Source organism: Pleurodeles waltl, chromosome 3_1 (assembly GCF_031143425.1).
Source record: "Pleurodeles waltl isolate 20211129_DDA chromosome 3_1, aPleWal1.hap1.20221129, whole genome shotgun sequence".
Classification (NCBI taxonomy): domain Eukaryota; kingdom Metazoa; phylum Chordata; class Amphibia; order Caudata; family Salamandridae; genus Pleurodeles; species Pleurodeles waltl.
This window is the reverse complement of record NC_090440.1, coordinates 1,561,259,174-1,561,285,262: the sequence shown is the minus strand read 5'-3', so window position 1 is coordinate 1,561,285,262 and position 26,089 is coordinate 1,561,259,174. Positions and strand designations below refer to the sequence as shown.

The following is a 26,089-nucleotide window of genomic DNA, read 5'->3' as shown; positions in this document are numbered from 1 at the left end:
TTCCTGCTCTGGAACCAACTCCACCGCACCTTTTGACAATAGGGTCTGAACTTCCTGCTGTAACAACAGGAGATGGTCTTCTGAACAAAACGAGAGACGGGGAGGTATCGGTAAACTCCCTAAAAGGGAGAGCATATCCTTTTCTCACAATATTTAGAACCTATGAGTCCGATGTAACTAACTCCCACTCGTGGAGAAAAAGATGTAATCTTCCCCCTACAGGAGAAGTATGGTCGACAAAGGGGAGAAAACTAGGGCTGCTTCCCTTGCTGTTGTCCTCCAGAGGAAGAGGATGACGTAGGGTGCTGCTGGGTGGCTCCTCTTGTTCTAACCCTCCCCCACCCTCTAAAGGACCGATATGGGAGGCTGGTAGGCTGCTGGACCAAGGACTGGGGTCTCCCTCGATAAACTGCCCCACGTCCAAACCTACGAAAGGACCTAAAAGGGGTAGCAGAGGAGGCTTGCAATCCTAAAGACTTTGCCGTGGCCCGGCTATCTTTAAAGCGCTCTAGGGCAGAGTCTGCTTTATCTCCAAACAGTTTTTCCCCATCAAATGGCAAATCCAACAAGGTGGTCTGTACATCCGGAGAAAACCCAGAGGACCTCAACCAAGCATGCCTCCTGGTAGCAATAGATGTACCCATTGCCCTGGCCACCGAGTCCGTAGAGTCCAGGCCAGGCTGAATTATTTGTTTCGCCGCAGCCTGCGCATCAGACAGGAGTTCCCCAAATGGTCTCTGTACATCTTGCGGCAGATCAGGAACCATGGCTTTCGCGGAGTCCATGAGGGCGTGGACATACCTACCCAGCACACAGGTAGCATTTGCAGCCTTGAGAGCCATGCTGCAAGACAAAAAAGTCTTCTTTGCGGATTGTTCTATCCACTTGGATTCCCTGTCAGATGGAATCACAGGGAAGGAGCCCGGAGCAGACCTTGTAGAGCAAGAGGCCTGGATCACCAAACTCTCCGGGGTAGGATGCCGTGATAAAAACTCCGGATTACCAGGCGCCACTCTATATCTCCTTGCCATGGCTCTATTCACCACAGGCGACGATAAAGGCTTCCTCCAAAGTTCTAATATGGGTTCCGTAAAAGCCTCATTGAAAGGAAGCAAAGGGTCTGCGGAAGGCGAAGAAGGATGCTGCACCTCCGTTAAAATGTTTGTTTTAAATTCCACAGCTGGCAATGGAAGTTCTAAAAAGTCCGCTGCCTTCCTGATCACCATGTGAAAAGAAGCTGCTTCCTCTGTAAATTCCCCCGGTGAAGACAAGTCCCATTCTGGGGATGTATCCAGCCCACTGGCCAACTCCAGGCCCTGATACTCTCCCAAAGGCTCGACAATCTCTCCTTCCTCCAACAACTGCGTTTGATATTCTTCCTCTTCCAAGAGACGCAAGGCCTTCCTGCATGACCTCATTCGAGCCTCCAACCTTGGCGTCGAGTTGGACTTTGCAGACGTCGAAGACACTGGCTTCAACACCTGACGAGGAACAGGAGACGAAGGTTGACTCCATTCGAATCCATCACCTGGATCCGGCGCTGGCACGGATCCTAATGGCGCCGAAGATGCATGTGGCTCCACCATCGGCTCCATAGATCTAGAAGGCAAAGTCATGGGATTCACAGGACCTCGAGGCGATGTCAGTGGCGCCGGTCCGGTACCCTCAGCCGGATAGAGTGGCATAAACGGTGCCGCCTTGTACTGAGCAGGGGAGCCCAACGAAAATGCCAATAGACATGGCATTCAAAAATGCCGCCGTATCTGCTCCCAGAGCCGGGAAGGCAGAATACCGCTGGTCTCCCTGTTGCACCTGTGCTTGCTGAACATCAGACTCCTGAGCAGCAGGTGAAAATCGAGGACTGTCCTGAGGTGCCACAACCTCAAAAACTGACAGCACCGGAGAAGCCTCAGGACTCTGGGGTTGAGGAGTCACCGTCGGACTCACCTCCCACGTCGCACGGCGCTGATGAGATGGAGACCTCGATCTTGATCGTCTCCGAGCCGAACGGTGCCGAGAGTCATGAGGGCACCGTTTTTTATGCTTCTTCTTCGAAGAAGCATGGGAAGAGGATCGTCTATGGCTTCTATGACCCTTCTTCATCTTGGCCAAAAACTGTTTGGCCTCCCTTTCCTTTAAAGCCTTAGGATTCATGCCCTGGCAAGACACACACTCCTCAACGTCATGCTCAGAGCTAAGGCACCAAAGACAATCGTCATGAGGGTCAGTGACGGACATGCAACTCCCACACTCTCTGCAAGGCTTGAAACCGGACTTTCTAGGGGGAGACATTGTAACTACAAAGAACAACTAGATGAAACCTCCAACAGAAGCGAGAGCTGGGAGAAAAATGTTAGCGTCGAAGGCACGGAAAAAAGGGAACTGACGTCAGCACGCCAGCGAGGACCTCTTATTGGCACGGTGACGTCAGACGGAGTCGCCTGGAGCCGTGCAATTGTGACGTCCTTGTCCACATGTAGAGCTGGGAAGAAGATTTTCTGTTGGATGCTGGCGCAAGGGTGAATTCATAAGGTGAGGAATCCACAGGTAGTTTGTATCCATCTGAAATTAGATGCAAAATGTGCATACATATATTTCAAACGTTTTCAAAAACACGCCAAATTCTCAAATGCTTGCAACGACCACAACATACGTCACATACAAATTCACGGCGAAAGCACAAATATTTTTTAAACATTAGAAAAATAAAAATAAGTACACACGCTACCAAATACCGCCCTGCAAACTATAAAGTATCAGCAATTATAGATATGTAAATTAGTGATTAGCCCTAGAATATCAAATTTGCACATATGTCTCACACAGCTTACCGCTCCAAACTCAGATGGAGGTATTTGTGATTTACTAAAGTTTCTGCTATTATTATTTGGATATCAACCATCTGTACATCCCTGCTGCTGACTGGTGTTGTAAACATTATTTCAGACAATGTATAATTTGGTGCTACACTTAGACCTTTGCGTTTATCCATGTTTTCTGAATTGACATGCATTAGTGCATGCATGAATGATGCATAGAGCACTATGTCATTAGGATTCAATGTCTTACTTTTGCGTCACCACAAGACCCACTCAGTAATTGCGGGCATAAGAAATGCTCAGTCGAATATGGTGCTGGATTTTAGAGCTTAGATCAAACCTCTAATAATAAGCCGAAAATTAGACTACAGTGTCTGTAGAGTTCGGATTAGAAGCTAAGGGGTTTATATGTGGTGAGACATGCAGAAAAACAAATGCACATTGGTTCTCTGTGCCATACAACTTGTGTGTACAACTAATGTAATCTGCACTCCAGCCATTATTTGCCACTAATCCAGAACAAGCTTTATGTGTTTTCATCGAACTCCCTGCTTCCCCCACCCTACTGTCTCACCAAGTTCTCCTTACTGTATACTGATTATTAACAAAAGAAAGATCAGTCCTTTAATGCTTTTCTCGCTCCCATATTGTTTGTTACTAGTATATAACTTACCTATTATTTTACTTGTATCCTTTTACTATGAGATGCATTGATTATATCTGTGCGTATGCAATTCAGTCCAACTGAAAGTTTTTCATGAAAACTTTGTTAATTAAGAGCAGTATCGTAAAATATACTATAAACATAGAAATATTACGTAGCTATATTACCTTATGGTAAATAATATGCCTTCTGGAATATACTGTATAAAACCACGTTTCAAATGGGAAAATCCCCTATATAACATGCTAACATGCACTAAATTAATTATGAAGTGTTGGCCACAGGGCTTGGCCACTGGCCAGGCCAAGTGCACAACGACTGCAGAGCACAGCTGCAGGCCGTGTGCTCCTGGGGTTGGACTACCATAAAATAATTAAATTGCTTAGTGCTCAAAAAAACATACAAATTCACTAAAGTTACAGGAACATTTAGTTAGGAAATAGACTTTTAAAAAACCTTAGAAATTCAAAGGAAAAAAACAAAGGTTATAGGGACGTTATTGTTAGGAAATAGAATTTAAAAAACCTTAGGAATTCAGTGAAAAAAACAAAGATTACAGGGACGCTATGTATAGGTACTGAATTTACTTACACAAAACCATAGAAATTCAGCAGTTATAGTTAGCAGCCCTTAATATAACTTATGCCCCCGCAATGCACTGCTTATGACCTCACATACTACATCACTCATGACATGCTCAGTGACATCACTAATGACATCACTGATGACATCATCTAGTCTGCGTTAAGTGTGTAAAAAACTTTTACGTGAGTTAAGGATACATTGCAAGACACTGCATAAATTAAATTAGTACTCTTCTAGAGCTATTACGAGCCGGCACCAATGTTGTGGTGTGTTTCCCACTGGGCGCCGGCGAGCGGAAACGCTGTTTCCACCTGTCGGCCCAGCAGGAAACTCATAATAGGTATTGCGAGGGACAGGCGCATATGCAGTCATCCCGAAGCTGGACTTTGGCAGGCGGCCTCCACCGCCCACCAAATTTATAATGAGGGCCTCGGTCTTGTATAAGTATCTAGTAGAGGACATTTTTCTCCTGTGAAAAACATTCCCTCTTTCCTAACATTGAAATAAACAGTACGGCTGTATTTTGATTATAGGTGTTTTATTTGGCTTAATGGTAGTGCAATGATTTATATATGAGTTAACAGAATCTCCAGTTATCCGAGTATTATAGAACTGATGCCTTTTTGGAAATATATGATAGACATTTGATACATAATTTATATGGCCGCCTTGTAAAGGTTATGAATTACATTATTCTCTCTTCCTATCACTGAATCATTTGACAGTCACTCGTTCTCTCCACGAAAGTAAAGTATCAATACACAAAAGGTAAACTTACACTAGTGTGTAAATTAAATTTTTTGCTCTTCAGAAATAGTAGTTTGTGAATTTCAAAATAACTATAGTTACAAAAAACTGAAATTTTACCTTTGTGATTAAGGCTTATCAGCTTCTATTTTTATTATGACATGTTTACTCCTGCACAGATTGCCGAAGTGATTGTAAAGTATTTCCATCAGGTTAGCAAACTACAACATCTTCTCTCATTGCTCTCAAACTACTATAATACTATGGTAACTTGAGATTCTGTTACCTCATATAAATCATTGTACTACCATTAAGCCAAATAAAACATCTGTAATCAAAACATCACACATCAAAATACAGCTGTACTGTTTATTTCAATGTTAGGTAAGAGGGAACGTTTTTCACAGGAAAAGAATGTCCTCTACTAGATACTTGTACAAGACTGAGGCTCTAATTATGACTTTGGCGGGTGCCGGATGTCGCTTGCCAAAGTCCTGCATCAGGAAGACTGCACATGCGGCCGTCCCTTTGCGGTACCTATCACAAGTTTCCTGCTGGGGCGACTTGTGGAAACAGCTTTTCTGCCTGCCATCCCAGTGGGAAACACACCACAACATTGACGCCGGCTCGTAATAGAGCCGGCGGCAATGTTGCATTGTGTTGGGTGTGACTTAATTTGGGCAGTGAAAAGCATGACAGGGCTGTCCATGGGGGCCCCTGCACTGCCCATGCCAACTGCATGGGCAGTGCAGGGGCCCTCCTTGGGCCCCCGGCACCTCCTTTCTGCCAGTCTTTGCATGATGGTGGGTCCACCATGCAAAGGCTGGGGGAAACACAGGTCCTAATCTGGAGGGCAGCGCTGCCCTGGCTGATTGAGACCTCCGGCACTGCCAGGACATCGGCTGGCGGTCAGACTGTGGCGGCTGCGCCAAGGTCATATTATGGCGGTTGGACTGCCCTTGTCAGCAGCGGTCCGAGCGCCACCGCTAGTCCGGCGGTCCATGAACCGCCAGACTCGTAATGATGCCATGACTTTTGTTCAGACTACAAAGTTTCAAGGTTGACAGCAATATGACCTCTAGGTATCTTAATGAAAGAAGCCCTTTGTATCAGCCAGTGTGTTATGAATTTCTTACTTAATAAATCATTCATCAACTTCAAAGGCGAAGTAGGGTTTAACTAAATATTTGAGGGTAACCCAGAGGTGCTCATGATAAAAGCGTAGGAAGTTAAAATCATTATAATGCTATTTTATCCCACAGAGTTCTTGGTACAAAATGAATTCTTACTGTAGAAGATAGTGATAACTAAGTTAAGAAGGTAGGTGTAATACTTGATTTGGGTCTCGGGCTACGGTCACATCAATCATAACATAACTCAGACTAAAATCAGCTAAGTCCAACACAAGTTCAGACTGCACATCTTCTCCTTGGAAAAAAGAGATGTTCCCTTCTACTTTCTAAGTATGTGTTTGGGTGATTTGGAAGAAGTGTGGTAATCATTCCTTACTTCAAGGAGTTAGAATTCCATGTTTGATATGATTGCCGTATATTTAATAAGCACACTAATACTCAGGGAAGTGTCCTAGAGAAGCTATCACCACGTAGACCAAAGAAGGTAACAATTTCTCAAAAATAACGCCATATTTTTGGCCACTGTAATAAAGAAAAGTGATTTCTGTGATCAATCACCGCTAAGCAGTGCTAAAGTGCTTGTGCTCGTTACCTAATGTATGGTTGAATTTTCCTATACCAAATTGGCACATATATTTACTTGTATGTCTCTAGTAAGTGGCACTATGTGTACCCAGGGCTTATAAATTGAATGTTACTAGTGAACCTGCAGTACTTATTGTGCCACCCACAAGCACTGTCTCAGGTCTGCCACTGCAGCCTGTAGTGCAGTTTAAAACTACAATTTCAACATGCCAAATAAACCTTTTGACAGGCCCACACTTTCCTATTTAATACTTATGTGTCAAACTAAGTTAGGTTTTAACCGGCCAGAGTGCAGGGTGCATACTGTTTAAAAAGTAGGACATGTGTGTTTGAGTTTTAATTGTCCTGGCAGAGAAAAACTCCTAAAACAGTTTTTCCCTGTTGCAAGGCCTATCTCTCTCATTGACTAACACTGGGTTACCTTATTACATCTGATAACTGCTAACTTTGTATTGGGAGCAGATAGAGATATGCTGTTGAGACTCAAGTTTAAGTTCAAATGTATTTGTAAAGTGCATGGTTAATTAATTAATTAAAACAATTACACTAACAATAAAAACACAGAAAGGGCATTTTTCAGAACAAACTTTAACATTGCACAACAGATTCTCATTCATTAACATTTTAAGCGACCTTGAGATAAAAGTAAAGTGCAAAGTGTGCTCATTAGAATATAAGCTTAGCTGTGCAACTGATCAAGTTTAGCAAAGTGGCAACTGATTTAAATAGCAAGGCTCAATGACAGCAGTCTTGGCCAGATACAGTTACATTTCCAGGCTCCTTCATGCAGGGCCAGATGAAGATAGTAGTGAGTGGACGGAACACTTGTGCATGGAGTCTTTGCTCTGCTTACAATTTTCTCAGGAGGAGGTAGCCAGAGAAGGGGAGAGGAGGAATGGGATATGTGTCTGTTCAATGCTGTACCTAGGCTGTGGAAAAAGAAGTAAGAAAGTCATTATCATGTATCTGTCATCTATGTGTGCAAACAGGGCTGGGGGTTCTCAACCTTTTGTTGCTGATTATTTCCTCATACTCTACTCTCATTAGGTATTATTTCACCAGCCTACAGTTCAACTGTGTCTCGGTTGGAATGAAACAAGCTATGATGGCATGTCTACAGTGGTGTAGCCCCCTGATGTTAAACATTAGTCGACTCTCATTAGGTATTTCACCAGCCTATAGTTCAAATGTGTGTCTATCAGAATAAAACAAGCCATGATCCCTGTTTGGAGTGGTGTAACCCCCTGATAATAAACATTGGTGTTAGTATAAATTTGCTGTCCTTCAGGGTCGATTTACACAGACACATTTTGTGGAGCATAGTTTCGGGACCCTGTGTAGAACTCAATATAATAAGTAGTCTAGAAGAAATGGATGGCACTCCAGTCAATATTTCAGAAATCTCCCTTTAATGGGAAAGTTAAAACCAAGGTTGTGGTACAGTTGGGGTTTCAGCACAGAGTAGCAAGCTATTTTCATCCATGCTTGGTGTTCGTTGGAGAAAACATTTTTGTCAGTCAATAGTGAGATTTGCTCGATTTTTTTACAAACTATAGTTTTAAATTGAAGGTAGCTGGTCTGAGTGTCCCAGAGAGAATTTAGACCAAGAGCTGCTGATGACAATACAAGGTAGGCTCTAGCCAGGGAGTGGGCTCTTGTGCAAATTTCCTGCCATAGATGGTAGTTTAAGTTCTGCGTGTAGGCATTTTTTAGTCTAACCCAGCATTTGTGACACGCCCCTTGCCTAGCCAAGGTTTGTTTTGTTAGGCTGAATTCCATCCTCATCTGGGGAGGTGACATGTGTTGAGGTAGATGGAATAGAGACCATAAGATCTTGCTTGTGATCTGGTCTAGGAGGAGGCCGTCTTTTCCCTTTAGTGCTTCCCCTCTGTATGCTAGAGATGGCACCAATTTTGTGTGTATGACTTGAGGGAGTGGCATAAGTGATGCTCTGAGTCGATGAAATGCCATCATTAAAGAGTTGGCTTTCAAAGCAAGCATGCTTAATGCTGATTAAAAGACCCAAACCTATCAGTCCAAGATATCTATATTTAGTAGATGAGTCAAGTTTTGCTGTTTACAGATGCCCTGACAGGGAATTGGTGGCTCACTTTCCTATAACCATGGTTTTTGTTTTTTTAGGTTTATTTCCATTGTGTTCTTCATTGAATTGAATAGGCTGAGGTGACATTCAGGAGTCTTTGGGGGCTGATCTTTGTGTGGCTAATCAAAACCAGGTCATCAAGATACATTAAACTTGACAGATGAATACTTCTTATTTTTGCTGCATGTGCAATGACCTTATCTACGATTGGTAGTAGATCTGACAGACTCAAATGAATTGCAATTAAAAATCCTCTTTACTGGTACATTCACAGTTTAAGTCCCAATTCTAACAATCCCTCTTTTAGAACTATGACATTTTTTATCCTAACTATTTGTGCCACCTATCAGTATCCTAGGTCACATGACTGTGAATGGCTCTGCGGATGGTGTTTGTGTGTTCTTCCCAGACAGTGATACAAAGGGGACTAGATGCGGGCAGGATGGGTCATCCTGCCAGAATGGTTGGGGGTGAAGCTGTACCCTGCCCCACCTACACTCAAATGACTTCCCTCCAGCACACTTAAAGAAACCTGACACAGGCCTTTAGTCACCCCTGACAGTTTAGAGCCTTGACAAGGGAAGAATTTTACCTCCAACACAAAGGCTGGCAATCCCAGACCTGTGCAAGTTACAGAAGAAGGACTGCCATGCTGACAGAGAATTGGCCTGGTGTTTGAAGGACTGCTGTGATGTCTGAAAAGGAAGACGTGACCTGCTTGCCTTCCTCCCAGGTTAAGCAGAGTGACACCAACGGTCAGCTGACTGACCTCCAGTGTGAGCTACAGGGATACAAGTTTCAGAGGCCTCCCTGTAACTGCCCAGCTCACCTTCTGTACTCAACCTGCCTGAACCTGCAACTTGAATTGCCTGAGCCCTGATGTCGGCCTCTGCCTGGAGTAAGTCCTGATTGCCAAGAGGTGCCCCTAGGTCCTGGACCGTTAGCTGGCATCAAAGTGTATGCCTACCTGCCTAACTGTGGGCTCCATCAAATCCCACATAGAGCGATGCAGGACTTCGCCTTCTAGCCTTTGCAGCTCCTGATCGGTGACCTCATCGGAACTGACATAGTGTTGTACAACTTGACACAGGACCTCACTTTGCACCCTTACAGCTTCTGAACCAACACAGCTTGAGGCGAAGCCTTGCATCAAGGACATAAGGTAAAATAAATATAAATACTCTGATTTGTGCAGCGCAACTAATCACCCATGAGAGCATGCAGGTGCTGTTCATAAGCATGGGGTGATTACGTTATTTGCCCAGAATCACAAACTTTTGAGCCGATGCCAAGACTCGAGCCTGGGTCGCCCACTCTGGAGTGTGAAGCACTGGCTGCTGTGCCACATCTTCCCAAATCTCAGTGAAACTAACCTGGTTCCTGTATCTGGCCTGTTCTTCATTGCGGTCGACCTGACCTTGTGTCTTTGTCCTGGTCCTGTGCGACCAAATAACAACAATTGGCGCATTGGGCTTTTGCGGCTATTTTTACAAAAAACTCTAATAGTCAATATCATTGGTTCTACTTATTAGTTTTTTGTTATTCTATTTTCATCTTTTTTTAGAATGTACTCTATTTTTAAAATTAGTTTGGGATTTTTCTTATGTTGTATTTGTGGCTTTATTATTGTAAAAATACTTTGCAGTTTGCCTCTAAATTGAGCCACACTGCTTTTGTGCCAAACTACCAGACAGTTAAGCCCAGGTTAATTTAGTGATTTTTGTAGTTCATCCTGACAAGGATTGTGGATGTTGCCTCAATGTGGACTCCTAATCCCCTCAGCACCCAACCCAATTTCTTACAGGAATGTTTGTCAAACAACGAGTCATTTTCTTGGCATTTTCTTGGCATGCTGGGTGGGGAGCATTCAAGATCTGATTCATTTTCTGTTCATCTGTCTAAGGTTTTATGGTCTACAAGCACGCCTATTTAACCTGACTATCCATCAGTACAATGTGCATAACAATGCATTTAAACTGTAAGATTGTGAATATGTTGTTACTCCATGGATTACATTTTTTGATATTTTTCAGAGATTGCATCTTTCTATTTTTAAGCCTATGCTGTAACACATTTCTAAAGTGTTAGTCACAGTTTTCTCCGCTTTCATGTTTTATAGATTGCAATTAATTTGTATGGCCTGCACAATAAAGGAAAGCAAAAAATTTAACTAAAAAATCCCAAAATAAGAAAGAAGGCAGGTTTAGTCGTCCATCACACCCTTCAAACGGATTGAACTCTGTCCTTACCTTTGACCGGTCCCCTCTGTCTTTGTGTTGAGTAAGCGCTAAAGACTATCCTCTTCACCATTCACGTTCCTCCCCCAGTCATTCCTAAATTGTTTATGGTGATCTGCTCATGAACATAGGTCTACCTCTCCTCTCGCTACTAGCTTGCGTTGATCCCTAGTCATTGGTTTACCAGAGTCAACTCCGCTTATATAATTCTGTATTCTAAATCTAGTGCTCCATGTATATCTCTGTATAATGTTTTCATTGTGTCTGTAAACGTGTCTATATTATTTCAGGTCTACTGTCCCCATGAAAAGCTCTTGTGCTCTTTTGGGTGTCCACTTGGACCAATGTAATCAATATCGATCTAGTCGAATCCTATCTACGGTTTTCTGTTAACCACTCCATTGCCAACTAAGCTTGGCAAAAATTGTAAAAACACTCCAAGAAATAGATCCCTTTACTGATTAAAAGCTTATTATTTATGAATATGGTGATCAAGCATTTTCCGCCTATGATAAATATTTACTAAATATAGCTAAGTGATCTGCTTAAAATACTTGTCAGTAGAAATGTGCCTGGTCAGAATGAATCCCTATCGATGTTAATTAATACTTTCATTAATGTTTAATTTTTCATTAAAGATTCAGCAGTAAGCTTCATCAGCTGCGTTCTATACCTATCATCGTCTGGATGGTCCATCTGTGTAAATGGATTAAATAATCTGCTATTTTAGGCCTACTCCTGGGCACTACCTAACGATTCTATCCTAGCTCTGCTTGCCAAACATTTATGAAAAACACATGGCTTTCAGAAATGTTTGGCAAGCGGAGCTTTGTGACACAAGAAAACAGAGATTGAGGGGGCCTGGGAAAATTGAACAGCAGTCTAGGATCAATGAAGCCTAGACATTGTCTCTGAATAGCCCTCTTCCGGAGTAGTAAACGCCCAGCCCATCTCTGAAGCATCCACTGAGGTAATTGTTTATCATCTCTAATAAATTCAGTTCAGAAAATGAGCAGACTGGTGAAAACCCCCTTAATTGGTAAGAACGAAATTGTAGGTAAAATTGGCTCAGTGCTAATTTAACAGCAGTGTTAATAATTGTTAAATAATACTACCGTCCCATGGCTTTCCAGTATCTGTGGCTTTTAGCTGCCAGCAAGACTCCTCGGTGAAAGACCAACACTCTTATTACTTAATTACAGTGCTTGCTATCATTAAGAGAAATTTTAGTACCACATACACATTCATGTCAAGCACCTAATACTCAGTGAAGGCTTACTGAACCATTACTAATTGACTAAAACATAGAAATTATCTTTCGCTCAACTCGTGTGTTTTTAATGCCATGAAATTAAAGACGGTGGTTAAAATGAAATGCGACTTATTATGTTATTGTGGTTACCGCACTGGCACTTTGGTCCGTTAAATTGAATTGGAAGACTGTCAGACTGACTATTCTACAACATTTCCGAGGCGGCCCCACATCGATATATAGTAAATGATTTGTAATTCGTTTCTATTAGAGCATTGCACATGCAATGGTGTGTGAATCGACGTTGTCCTTTCAGTGGACAGACCTGGGTATAAGAAATCATATTTATCGAATGTCAGTTTCAAAATTTATCAAACCATAAATCACCCAACTCTCCCTGCAATATTTGCGCAGTATTATACATTTTTTATTTATGTTATTTTATATGTAACTTTGTTCCACAGTGCTGAAAGGTCAACGAGCTAGAAAACAAGCATTGGCAAAGCTAGTAGGTCTCCCCTATGCATGAGTTATTGGCTTGTCAATGTGTTTTTCCCTGTTGTACACCAATGTGGCCGCTGTTCATCATGGCTAAAAGTTAGTGGTGTGAAGTGCCATAGAGTGGAGTGGGGGAATATTGTTGTAGAGTAGATTTGTTGGAATACAGTGTGGTAGAGTAGGAGGAGTACATTGTTGTAGAGTTGAGTAGAGGGGGTTGAGTTCAGTGTCAGAGAGTGTTGTAGAGAGCAGTGTCATAGACTGGAGTGGTGCAGAGTGAAATGGAGTGAAGTGAAATAGGGTGGAGTGGGTTGGAGTGGAATGAGGTAGTGGACTGGATTGGATTTGAGTAGAGTTGATTGGATTGGGTAGAGTGGATTGAGTGGCCTAGGGTGGATTGGAGTGGGTGAATTCAAATGGGTGAGATGGATTGGATTGGGGTGGATTGGGTGGGGTGGATTGGAGTAAAGTGGATTACATTAGGTTGGGGTGGGTGGATTGAATTGGTGTGATAGGACAGGGGTGGGTGGATTGGATTTAGGTGGGGTGGATGGGATTGGAGTTGGGTGAAGTGGAGTGGAGTTAGATTGAATTGAATGGGGTAGATTAGAGTTGGTGGATTTGATTTATTGGACTGGAGTGGGATGAATTGGAATTAGTTGACTGGAGTGAGGTTGATTGGACTGGAGTGGGGTAGATTGGATTACAGTAGGGTTGAATGAACTGGGGCAGGTGGATTGGATTGGGGTAGAGTTGTGTATTTGAGTAAATTGGATTGGAGTGGAGTAGGTGGATTGGAGTAGAGTGTGGTGTATTCGGGTAGGGTAAACAGGATGTGGTGGATTGGAGTGGGGTGGATCAGAGTAGGGTGGATTACATTAGATTTGGATGGGTGGATTGAATTGGTGTGATGACTAGGGTGGGTGGATTTGATTGGGGTGGGTGGCTTTGAGTGGAGTGAATAGGAATGGGGTGTAGTGGAGTGGGATGGATTAGACTGAACTGGAGTGGGGTGGATTGGAGTTGGGTGAACTGGATTTATTGGATTGGAGTGGGGTGAATTAGAATTATTGGACTGGAATGGGGTGGGGAGGATTGGATGGGAGTTGGGTGGATTGGACTAGAGTAGTGTGAAGTGGATTGGAGTGGGGTGGATTTGACTGGGGTAGGGTAGACTGGATTGGCATGGGGATGACTGAACTGGCATGGGATGGATTGGGTTGGTGTGGTGAATTTTAAGTAAATTGGATTGTAGTGGCAAAGGATGAATTAGAATAGAGCGGGTGGACTGGTTGGGGTGGATTGGATTGGAGTGGCGTGGATTGAAATGTGGTGGATTGGGGTCTATTGGAGTGGGGTGGGATGGATTGAAGTGGGTGGTAGGATTGGATTGGGGTGGGTGAATTAGAGTAGGGTAGATTTGAGTGGGGTGGATTGGATTAGAGTGAGGTGGACTGGAGTGGGTGTATTGGAGTGGGATGGGGTGATTTGGAGTGGGGTCGAATAGATTTCAGTTGGTGGATTGTGGTGGATTGGACTGGAGTGGGGTGGGGTGGATTGGACTGGGGTGAATAGGATTGGAGTGGGGTGGATTGGATTGGGGTGAACTGGAGTGGTATGGGTTGGATTGGACTGGAGAGGGATCGATTAAGGAAGTTTGGCATGGGGTGGAATGCAGTAGGGTGGATAAAGGTGGACCAGGTTGGACTGGAATGGGATGGATTAAGGTGAATTGGAGTGCAATTGAGTGGGGTGGTGTAGATGATTGGAGTGGGTGGATTGGGTTGTGATGTATTTCATTGGAGTGGGATGGATTGGCTTGGAATGTGTGGAACATAATTGAATGGGTGGGTTGGAATGGAGTGACCTGGTTGGATTGGAATCGTGTGCGTTGGATTGGAATGGAGTGGGGTGAATTGGACTGGAGTGAAGTGCATTGGGGTGGAGTGGATTGGATTGTGGTGGAGTAGTGTTAGTGTATTGGATTGATATGTGGTGGATTGAATTGGTATGGGGTTGATTGGATTGGAGTGGGGAGTATTGTGGTGGATTGGATTGGGGTGATTTGGGATATAGTGCAGTGGATTGGATTGGGGTGAGGTGGATTGGATTCAAGTGGTGCAGATTGGAGTGGGGCAGATCTCTGTGGACTGGAGTGATGAAGTTTGGAGCGCGGCAGATTGTTTTGGATTGTGTGAGGCCCATTGGAGTGGGGCAGCTTGTTTTGGATTGATGTGGGACAGATTGTTTTAGATTGCAAGGGGGTAGATTGGAGTAGAGTGGATTGTTTTGTATTTGAGTCAGGGCAGATTGGAGTGGGGCATACTGGAATGGGTCAGATTGTTTTGAATTTGAATGGGGCAGATTGTTTTGGATTGGAATGGAAAAGATGGTTTTTGATTGGAATGGGGCAGATTGTTTTGGATTGGACTGGGGCAGATTGTTTTACATTGGAGTGGGGCCGGAATTTTGGATGTATGTGGGAAAATCGGAGTGGGACGGATTGTTTTGGATTGGATTGGGGCAAATTGTTTTGGATTGGAGTAGGGCAGACTGGAGTAGGGCAGATGGGGCAGATTTGAGTGTGGTGGGTTGGGATGACTGGAATGCAGATTTAAGTGGATTGGGGTGAGTAATTGGAATGGAGGTGGCTGGATGGTTTGGTCTTTGGTGGATTGGATTGGTCTGGGGTGGATTGGATTGAGTGTGGTGGATTGGATTAAGTGGGGTGGATTGGTATGGGTGAGGTGGGGTGAATTGACTTGGATTGGAGTGGGGCGGTTTGGATTGGAGTGGGGTGGATTGGAGTAGGGTGGATTAAGGTGGACCAGGTTGGACTGGAGTGGGATGGATTAAGGAGTATGTAATATACGTATGCATCCTCTAACGAGGACTTTATCAGTGTATCCTATCTATACTACTTCCATGCTCTGAAGGTTTGACGGACTGTCCTCCTTCCTCTACCAACCTTGACGCACAGAAAACATCTTGGGTCTCCCTTTCAGGTCTGCCATGATTTACACCTCCTCCTAACACTTCTATTAGAAAGTGGCTCAGGCTCTCATGTGTGTGACCTTCTAAGTTATCTGTGGTATGCGAGAACCAACTGTAAGTGCTTTTCCCTGCACCTGGGCTTCCCCTCCGTTTTCCTGTGTGTCCCTGTACTCCATTCTAACATGGTACTTAGGTTTAGGCCTGTACTTGTCTTTCACAGTGTACACTTCTGCATGTTTCCCTCTTAAGCCATGTACTCACCAGAGTAGGCCTTCTTTCTTTTTCTTGAGGTCTGTTACATGACCATGGCGGTGTAATGACCGGAACACAGCCAAGTCACCGCCAGTCCCGCCAGTGTGGGCAGGCCACCGTGGCAGGTGGTAGGCATCTCCAGGCCGGCAGGGAGCATGTTTCCGCCGCCCATATTACAAGGTTTCACACCTCCAGGATTTCCACCATGGTTGCCCTGCCACGAAAAGGCTGGCGGAAATGAACCATATAAAGGGGACACTTACCTTCAGGAACACAGGCACGTCCGTAGCCTCCATGGAACCCAAACTGGAAGTCTTCCCAATGCTCCTGCTGGGCATACGAGTCCAGAATCAGTGACGGCGACGAAGACACCAACCGTAAGTACAGCCACCTAGCACACACTGGGGGGAAGGACATTAGTGTACACATACAACACACACACCTGGCATGGTTAGCGACAGCTATACACATATGCAAACACCTGTAGCAGCACAGACACATGTACACACACACACATACACAAATCACACACAATAAATTGCACATTTGCAACACATACCTGTAGAAGGAAAGCCAGGACAAGTATGTTACCCTGGACACCAAGGGGTCCCTGGTGCAGGTATATTAAATCAAAATTCCTAATAAATTAATAACTATATACAATCCTATGCCTACTGGTCAGTCCAACTGTATTGTGTGCCCTAGGCACATAGGGCAATGTCCATGGCCCCAACTAGACTTCTGACTGCAAAGTGGCCTCCACATGGCAGTGGCGTCAATGGGCATGCTGGCACCTCAGGGGTGAGGGGCGGTCCGAGGTGGAGGTTTGCATTTTGAATGGGGGTACTTAGGTGGGGGAGCAAAGGGGGGTCCTTTGGTTTGGGTTGGGGCTTTTGTTCTAGATTTAGATTTTGGGGAAGGGGCTTGGCTTTTGCTTTAGGAGGGGTAACCTTGGCCTTGGTGGGGCAAATGTCCTAGGTGGGGGAGGGGCATGGCTACTTCCAGGTGACTATGGGAGGCTTGGGAGTTGGAAGGCAGGGGTTTTGGGAGTGGAACAGGGTACTTGGAGGGCCAGGTACTGGGTCAGTAGGAAGGAACAGGCAAAACTCATCTAGGAAACGTTTTTTAGGGGGACAAGGTTGGGAATGGGAGTAACGTTTGGGAGTGGAGGGAGAGGGAGTGGTAGTGAGGTGTGTACGGTGAGGTGTGTACGGTGAGGTGCTTGGGGTACATATGGGAGCATGGATGTCATGTGTGTGCTGTGTGATAGTTAGGTGTATGAGTGTGGGCATTTAGGTGTAGTGGGAGGAGAGGGGAGGAGATGCAGGGAGATGGAAGGGGGATGTGTGAATGTATGCTGTGGTGTTTGTGCAGGTAGGGTGGATGTGCTGCATGTGGGGGTGTTGACAGTTGTGCTGAGTGCGCATTTGATGTTTGGGGTGCATGCATGGGGGTCTGCTATTGTGGTGACGGTGGAAATGAATGCACTTGTGGCAGGATCTGGGAGTGATGATGTGGTGACTGCAGGTATGAGTGGTGTAGTGCCTGTGAGGGTGGAGGTGATGGGTGAGTCCATGTAGGGAGTGGATGATGTTGTGTCTATGTCTGAACATTGTGTGTGTGCATTGCGGTGGTGTCTTTTGTGGTGCCTGTGTTTGTCTTTGCAATCTGGGTCTGTTGATGTGGATGCATGTTGGTATGAAGATGTACCTTGGATGGGTGAGGTAAGAGAGATGTGGGATTTGCAACAGGTAGTTGGAGGGGGGACAGAAGAAGAAGGAACACTGGCTGCCATCAATGTGGAGGCCAGAGCCTGAAACCATCTCTGCAGGGCAGACAGGGCACTGTGAATGCCTTCCAGGTAGGCATTTGACTGCTGCATCTGTGATGCCAGTCCCTGGATGGCATTCACGATGGTTGACTGTCCGACAGAGATGGACCTCAGGAGGTCAATAGCCTCCTCATTGAGGGCAGGAGGGCTGTCTGGGAAAGTGGCAGAATGCCTGTGGTGAAAGAGATGCCCACACTCCTTAGTGAGTGGGCACGGGCAAATAGTTGGGGAACTAAAGGGATGGCGGTGCTCGTAAGGGGGTGGTGAACAAGGATGGTGCTGAGATGGTCCCAGATGGGTCCGTCCCCACCAGGGAACGTCCAATGGATGAGGAATGCGAAGATGTAGTCATTGATCCTGTCTCCCCGTGACACTCCCCTCATCCTCCATCCCACTGGTCCCCTCAGCTCCACTGGTATCAGCCTCCTGGGTCCTGTGGGCTGCAGTTTCCCTACTCATTGGTGCCCCTTCTCCTTTGCTTGATGATGCTGATGCACACAAAGACAGTGGTGGAGAGGGAGGGTGGTAGAGAAAGACAGGGTGCAATGGATCAATAACAACCCTACATACACACAGAGTAACAACAACATTATCTGATGCTATGCCATGGCAGGTGATGCCCTCACCTATACATGCCACAACAGGAGGACATCATGGGGGATACTACAGCCATGTTGATGGAAACTGCTAATGGTGGAACAGTAGCACTCCTGTACTTGATGAGGGACAACCTAGTCACTCTTGCCCAGTACTTGGCACATTTCCATGGTCGTGGATGGAGACATTTCCTGTAAACCTTACCCAACAGAATCCTGCATGCGTGGGTAGCATGCCCACTAATCCATTGACAAATAGCACAGTAACATCTGGCCCCATTGTACCTATCTACACATACGGTACATGGCAGCTGATTGAGGGCACACTAATTACCTCGCTCACTGGTAGGCTGATACCGATGGCAATGCCCTGTCACCTCACTTGTACTAATGTTGATGATAGGAGCTTAGATTTTAAACCTTGTTGAGGGCAACCACACAATTCCCAAATTAGAAGTAACTGCCCACATAAGTCACTGTCTGCATGGTATGGGCATACATCTATGAAGCAATCCTGCCAGAGTGGATGATGCCCATAGTCAGCGTACTATTAACAATGACCTACGCTGCATCATTCCACTAGTAGGAAACCCAAAGCCATACAGTCAGAACATCATCGAGGTGTCAGTGTGTACTTACCCCCTTGTGACTGCTATGTTGCCCTCAAGTGCCCATCCACCTCAGGGTAGGCCACTACCAACATGCAGGACATTGGGGGGACAGGCTCCGACGGGCACCCCTCCCTCGTTGGGAGGACACTCCCAGCTGGGCCTCTGCGGTCTTTCAGGCCCAGCCTCTCAGGTCCTCCCACCGCTTTCTGCAGTGGGTGCTCCGCCAGGCATGTACCCCCAGGGTCCACACTTGCTTGGCGATGGCACGTCAAATCCCTTTCTTTTGATGTGCACTGACCTGCATGGGTGACACAGACAGAAGGACAAAGTCATGTAGATTGGCATTACAGGGTCAGCAGTGGACATCAGACATCAAACACATTTCATGACCACAGCCACCTGTCCTCATGCCACTAAATCTTACACTCCTCACCCATCTCCATGCATCCTCTCCATCTGCCTCGTCCCAACTCCTTTCATCCTCATGCACATCACAATCACACATGACAGTTACCTGAGACTCACCTGCTGCTCTGGTGCCCCATACAACTGTCCACTCAGGGGTAGGACCCTGTCCACAAGCTTCTCAAGCACTTCCTGGGTGAAGGGTCAAAGCACAGCAGCACACGCAGTGGAGGTCTTGCTTGCATGAGTGTCAGGAGTCACATGAGCTATGTAACAGTAAACAGCAGTTACAGCCGCTGCATACAGGACCGTCACTGCCGGCGGTGATCACCACTGGCCCCAGTCTCCCGTAGGTGACAATGTCATCCAATGAGCAGTTGCATGGTGGTTTAGACCGTCTACCTCCATGACGTTTAACGCCGGCACGGAATGAGGTCACTTCCAACTGTCCTGTGCATACAGGACAGGCGGTTTCCATTTACATGCAATAAGTGAATAGTAGATTAGTTTTATGTGCGTCATGGATGATATGTACTGATTACTGCATAGACTGACAATGTCGACACATTGCATACATCAACTTCTCCTCTTTCCTGTTCCTGGAAATGGTGCAATGGTGATGATGAGATATGCCCCTGTGTACCAGCCCCTAGTCGACCTGGCTAACCTGGAAAAGAGGCACATCATTCAGATGTATCGTCTGAACCATCTGATCATCATGAAGCTGTGTAGCCAGTTGGAGTCCGATCTGTTGCCTGACATATGCCGTCCCTCCCTTAGTGCAGGTGTTGTCTGTACTCCACTTCCTTGCTTCAGGGTTGTTTCAGATGAGAGTGGGCTTGGCAGCAGGGATGTTACAGCTGATGTTCATCAATGTGTTGAAGAATGTATTGTGTGCTTTGCTCAGACAACTGCCCTGCTACATCATGTCCCCTCAACGTGTGGATTTGACCACTGTTAAGGCTGCCTTCTACGATTTGGCAAATGTCCCTCATGTGATAGGGGCCATAGATGGCACCCACATTGCCTTGGTTCCACCCAGGATAACTGAACAAGTGTACAGGAATCTGAAAAACTTTCCTTCCATTCATGTTCAGGTGGTGTGTCTCGCTGAACAATATATCTTGAAGGTTACAGCGAGGTTCTCTGGTTCTGTACATGACTCATTCTGTGGAACAGCAACGTCCCACACATGATGGCACAACTACAGAAGGACCGAGCATGGCTCATTAGTATGTATCTAATAGGATGTGTACCCCTGTCATCTCATGTCACTTCACAATCTGCCCTGTGCCCTACCTTTGTGCACACAGATAACGCTGAGTACTCAAACCTTCCCTGACTGCTGACACGTGTGAGGTATCCATCAACAGATGGCGAACACTGTTTCAATGAGGCCCACGGCAGGACAAGGCGTGTCATCGATAGGACCTTTGGCCTACTGAAGGCCAGATTCCACTGCCTACATGTCTCCAGAGGTGCCATACCCTACAATCTACTTAAAGTCTGCCAGATCGTTGTTGTCTGATGTATGCTGCACAATCTGGCCCTGAGGCGTCACATCCCATTGCTGGATGTAGAGGAGATGGCAGCTGGACCAGTGACTGATGAAGAGGACATAGTGAGTGATAAGGAGGAAAATGATGAGGATGCCGCTGACTCCATAGCAGAGTTTATTCAACAATACTTCCCATGAGAAACAGCTATGTGTCATGTGTAATGTATGTTACCTGTATTCCTGTCTGCATAGTGCCATTGCTCCTCCTGGTGTCTGTCATCAGTGGAGGCATTGAGCGCAGCTCACCCTCTTGGTGGGTTGGGAGGGCCTTTTTTCCCATCAGAGGAGGTGTTTCAGTTCAAATGTGAGTGCTATTTCCACTGTGCTGTTGTGTAGCATCACTCGTGCAATTTATTGTCCATGTGCTATGTTCCCTGTACTTCTTTGCCTACTGCAATTGTTGTGCCAAGGATAGTGGTGTCATCAGTATTGCTATTATTCCTCACAGTCCACAGTGGTAGAATGTGTAACCCAACTTTTACAGCCTGTGGAACATGCCTTTAGATGGGATTTGTCAGCTGTGAGGGAAGGACTATAGGGTATGGATGCCGTGGAAATGTAGACCTGACATGGGCATATGGTTTGTGATTCCACATGCTAACTTACACTAGGGATTGAGACATTGTTCAACATGTGTGTTGAGTGGCCTACGGTGCTTCCTATCATGATTGTTTTCACTGTCTTGGTCTATTTGCAGGGCATTCATGTGGTGCAACTCTGGTTCCTGCCTTGCCTGGTGGCTCCCTTGACACATGTACCCAGATTATCTCTGCTCTACCATCAACCTTGCTGCATATTACTTCCCCTTCTGTCTATCTCACAGACATTTGCAGGACAATGGCTTGACTGTGGTGACATCGGTCAAATGCGTATCTTACTCATTACAATAAAGACACATAGGCAGTAGGTTTTTAATGTTACTCACAAGTCCAATGTGTGATGAGTGGGGTCATGGTGGGTGTAATCATCAGAGTAGTTGTCCCGGCTGTAGGTAGTCCAGGTCCAGTATCCAAGGGGGCATGGGAAAATGGATGTGTGACAGTGGAGAGTCAACAGGGTGTGTCAGTGGCAGACAAGGGAGAATGTTCAGGAGAGGCTCACTTCCTGGCAGTGGTCCTGGTCTTGGCATCAGGTCCTGCAGGATGTCTGGATTGACGTCCTCGCTTGCGTGTGGGTTCCTCAGCTACAGGATGAGGGGTGCTAGTGGTCTGCAGGTCCTCTGACAGGGCTTCCATTCCTCTAGCTGGCATAGAAGTGGAGAGCTCATTTGGAATGTGGCTAGTGGAGGTGGCCTGTTGGTGGGAGGATGACGCACACAGGATGGTGGTCAGTTCCTTCAGTACCCCTGCAATGGAGCCATGGTGGCATTGAGGGTCAATCAATCAATCAGTATTTGTAAAGTGTGGCTACTCACCCGTGAGGGTCTCAAGGCACGGGGGAGGGGAGGGTCTGCCACTCTGCATGGTCTCCTGGTGGTATTCCCTCTGCAGCTTCTGGTTCTCTTGGATGGTTGCGAGGATCTTGCCCATAGTGTCCTCGGACTGGTGGTATGCTCCCAGGATTTGGGAAATGGCCACCTGACCAGTCATTTGTTTTGGGTGCCCCACCCTTTAGGCCATAGGTGCCCTCCCACTGCACCTAGTCCCCTGTGCCTGTGCCCCTGGCGCAGTGAGCCCACTCCCATTTACACCAGGACCTTCATCATCTTGGGTGTGCAGCCTTGACTCTGGTTCCTGTACTGTTGGGCACACTGCTGAATGACCTGTCCTTGGGACACAGGTGTGGGGATGTAGAGCTGGCTGTGCTGTGGCAGCCACATGGGAGGGGGACTCAGATGTGTCCAGGATGGGGCTTTTGGTAGTGGACTGACCAATTGTCCCAGATGTCCCAGGCAAGTGGTCAATATCCAGACATACACTGGGGCCTTCATCCTGGGGAGGGCTGTCTGCCTCTGGTATCAGCTGCCGGGTAGCAGTGGCAGCAGGACCTGTGGATGGAAAGGGAGGGAGTTACATTGTGGAGATATACTTGTTGGTATCATCGTCTGATGCTTGGAGTAGCTTGACTTGCTTCCCAGGGATGGCAATGGCAGCACTGCAGACATTGCTTGCGTGTGAAATGTTATGCCATTGTTTCCATTTGGAATTTAAGGTTGGGGAGTGTGGATTGCATTGTTGTCAGTGCCATGTGTTGGTACACAACCGAAGCATCCAGGTGGTGCGGCATGTGCTATGGTTTTCCTTGCAGGAGTTCCACTGTGAAGGGAGTGATGCATTATGGGAGTTGTGGTGTTTGGCATTGTGACTGATATCTGTGCATTAGGGAGGGACTATGTGGGGATAGTGGCAGTGGGGTGGGGTGGCATGCAGTGGAGGGGGTGATGGGACAAAAGAGTGGGATGGGGAGGATTAGCGAGTGATGGGTGGTGGGGGTGCATGCTGGGCATGAGGGGTTGGTGTCGGGGGAGTATTGTGAGCTTACCAGAGTCGAGACCCCCGATGATTCCAGTCAGGCCCTCAGGATGCATGATGTCCAAGACCTTTTCTTCTCATGATGTGAACTCAGGGGGAGGAGGTGGGGGGTCCATTGCCAGTCTTGTGGATGGTATTCTGGTACCTGAATTCCATGGAATGCACCTTCTCCAGTAGGTTATTCCTCCTCTTCCTGGTGTCCTCCCTTGTGCTTGGCAGGGTGCCCACTGAGTTGACCCTGTCAACAATCTTCCGCAATACCTCAATTTTCCTGGATATCTAGGTTTGCTGGACCTGGGCTTCAAACAGTTGTGGCTCTACCCTGACGATTCCATCTACCATGACCCTCAACTCATCATCAGTGAAACGTAGGTGCTTGTGACAGGACATGGTGGTTGTGTTGGGGGGTGTAGTGTAGGGTGGTTGGTGGGGTGAGAGTGTTTGGCTGTGTGTGCTGGTGGTATCTGGCATATGTGTGCAGTAGTGATGTGTGTATTGTGTTGGTGTAGCAGTTGTGTGGTGTGTTATTGTTGGGAAGTGTGTTGGTGCCTATGGTTTAGATGTGCAGTGTCCTCTGTTGGTGTGGTCGTTAGTCTCTCTGTTGGTAGTTGTGGTTGCAAATGATTGTGGGTGTGTGTGAGGGAGTATTATATAGTGCAGTTAGCAGGTATGTGTAGAGTGTGTCAGATGTGGGGTATTCAGACTATCTAATGTGGTGTCAGGTTCTGGTGGAGGTGATGTTTTGACAGCAGAGATTTTGCGCCACCAATGGTTTACAGCTGTGCAATTTGTTGGTCGTAGTATTGAGGGCAGGGTGTTGTTGGCATGGCAGTGGGGGTGGTGGGACCGCCTCTCTCCCACCCTTGTCGGGCTGGAGGTTTAGGATTTGTGGCTGTATTTGGGAAGTCTTAAGCTTGTGTCTCATAATACAGCGGTCACTATACTGCCATCACTGGTGGTATTTTGGAGGTCACCAGCATGGCGGTCTTTCAAAAAGACCGCCCAAGTCGCAAAGAGGGGCTAAGTGTTATCTTCAGATTGAGAAAGGATAGAAAGGATAGAGATGTACAGATAATTACAATGGTATGAAAGGATCCACACAGGAATGAAAACACATACATCAACACGTACTAGTTATCAATAGAGTATATTAGAAAAAAAATGTAGTTCAACTTTACACATAAACATGTTTTTTGGCATCAACACTGTATACCCTCCTGCCTGGATCACAATCCAAATGACATCCAAAATCCAGGATAGAGAAGTATAACACCTCTTGACTTTAACCATATTCAATCAGAGTCCCAACGTAATCAGTTCCTGGCATTTTCACAAAGTATGTCAATGAGGTGTCCTCATCTTTTTTTTGTTATCAATTGAGTATATTAGATAATCAATGTAGTTCAAATATACACATATGCACATAAATATGTGTTTTCGGCATTGTTAGACCTGGCAGCTCTTTGTGTGGATTCCCCTGTACTTTTTGCTTTTGACCTCCTCTTCTGATCCTGTGCTGAACTTTGTTTTTGCTGGCTTTAGGACTCTTGGTACTTTACCACTGCTGACCAGTGCTAAAGTGCAAGTGTTCTCTGTCTAAATTGGATTGGTGATTGATGTATCTCCGATTGGCACATTTGATTTTCTGGTAAGTCCCTAGTAAAGTGCACTAGAGGAGCCCAAGGCCTGTAAATCAAATGCTACTTGTAGGCCTGCAGCAGTGATTGTGCCACTTACGTGAGTACCCCTATAAACATGTCTCAGACCTGCCACTGCAGTGTCTGTATGGGCAGTATTGAACTGCCAGTTCAACCTGGCAAGTGTTCCCACTTCCCAGCCTCCAACCTTTCCTTTCCCTACATGTCTGTTATCCCTAAGGTAGAGCCAAGGCAGCCAGATGGGCAGAGTAAAGGTAGAACATGCACTAGTGTGTTTTAAATGTCCTGATAATGAAATACTGCTACATTTGTTTTTTTAACTAATGTAAGGCCTATCTCTTCCAGAGGGCAACATTGGGATTGACTTGAAATATCTTTTAAGTGCAGTTTACAATAGGGAGCAGATAGAGATCGGGAGTTTGGGGTCTCTGAACTCACAATTTAAAACTGTATATTTTGGTGAAGTTGTTTTTTAGATTGTAAGTTTGAAGATGCCACTTTTAGAAAGTGAGTATTTTCTTGCTTAACAATTCTGTGCCTCTGCTTGGCTGCTGAATCCACGTCTGGGACAGATTGACAGTTGGGCTGTTTGTGAATTCTTTCTAGACAGTGACACAAAAGGAGATGAGGTGTGTCCTGCATATCCTGATGAGTTTTTCTGGCTTAGAGTGGGTGGGAGGAGCTGACACCTGCACTTGAAAGGGATGTGCCTGTCCTCTCACAATACAGTCTCCCACCCCCTAATGTGTGTTTGGGGCAAGGCAAGGAAGAGGCAGGGTCCTGGCCACTACAATTAATTTCCTTTGATGTTTGCCTACTTCAACGGCAGAAACGAGTATTAGTATTGGACTGCTGACCCCACAACCTTAGAACACTTTTGGAGTGGAGACATTCTGCTAGGAAGAAGAGCTGGATGCTAGAGGAGAAACTGCTACTCTACCTGTTGTTTTACTGTGCTGGGCTGCTGCTTGCTGCTTCTGTCCTGGGAGTGAAAGGACTGGACTTGGCATTCTACATCTTCTCTGAGGGCTTGAACTGGGCTTGCCTACTGTTGTGAAGCCTCAGAGACATCAGAGACTTCATCTGCCA

General features: G+C 46.0%; 1 pseudogene; it reads left to right on the top strand.

Annotated features, from left to right (window-relative positions):
* Positions 1 to 2,217: 2,217 nt before the first annotated feature.
* LOC138283599 (mortality factor 4-like protein 1 pseudogene) overlaps positions 2,218 to 26,089 on the top strand; it is a 61,862-nt pseudogene continuing 37,990 nt past the window's right edge.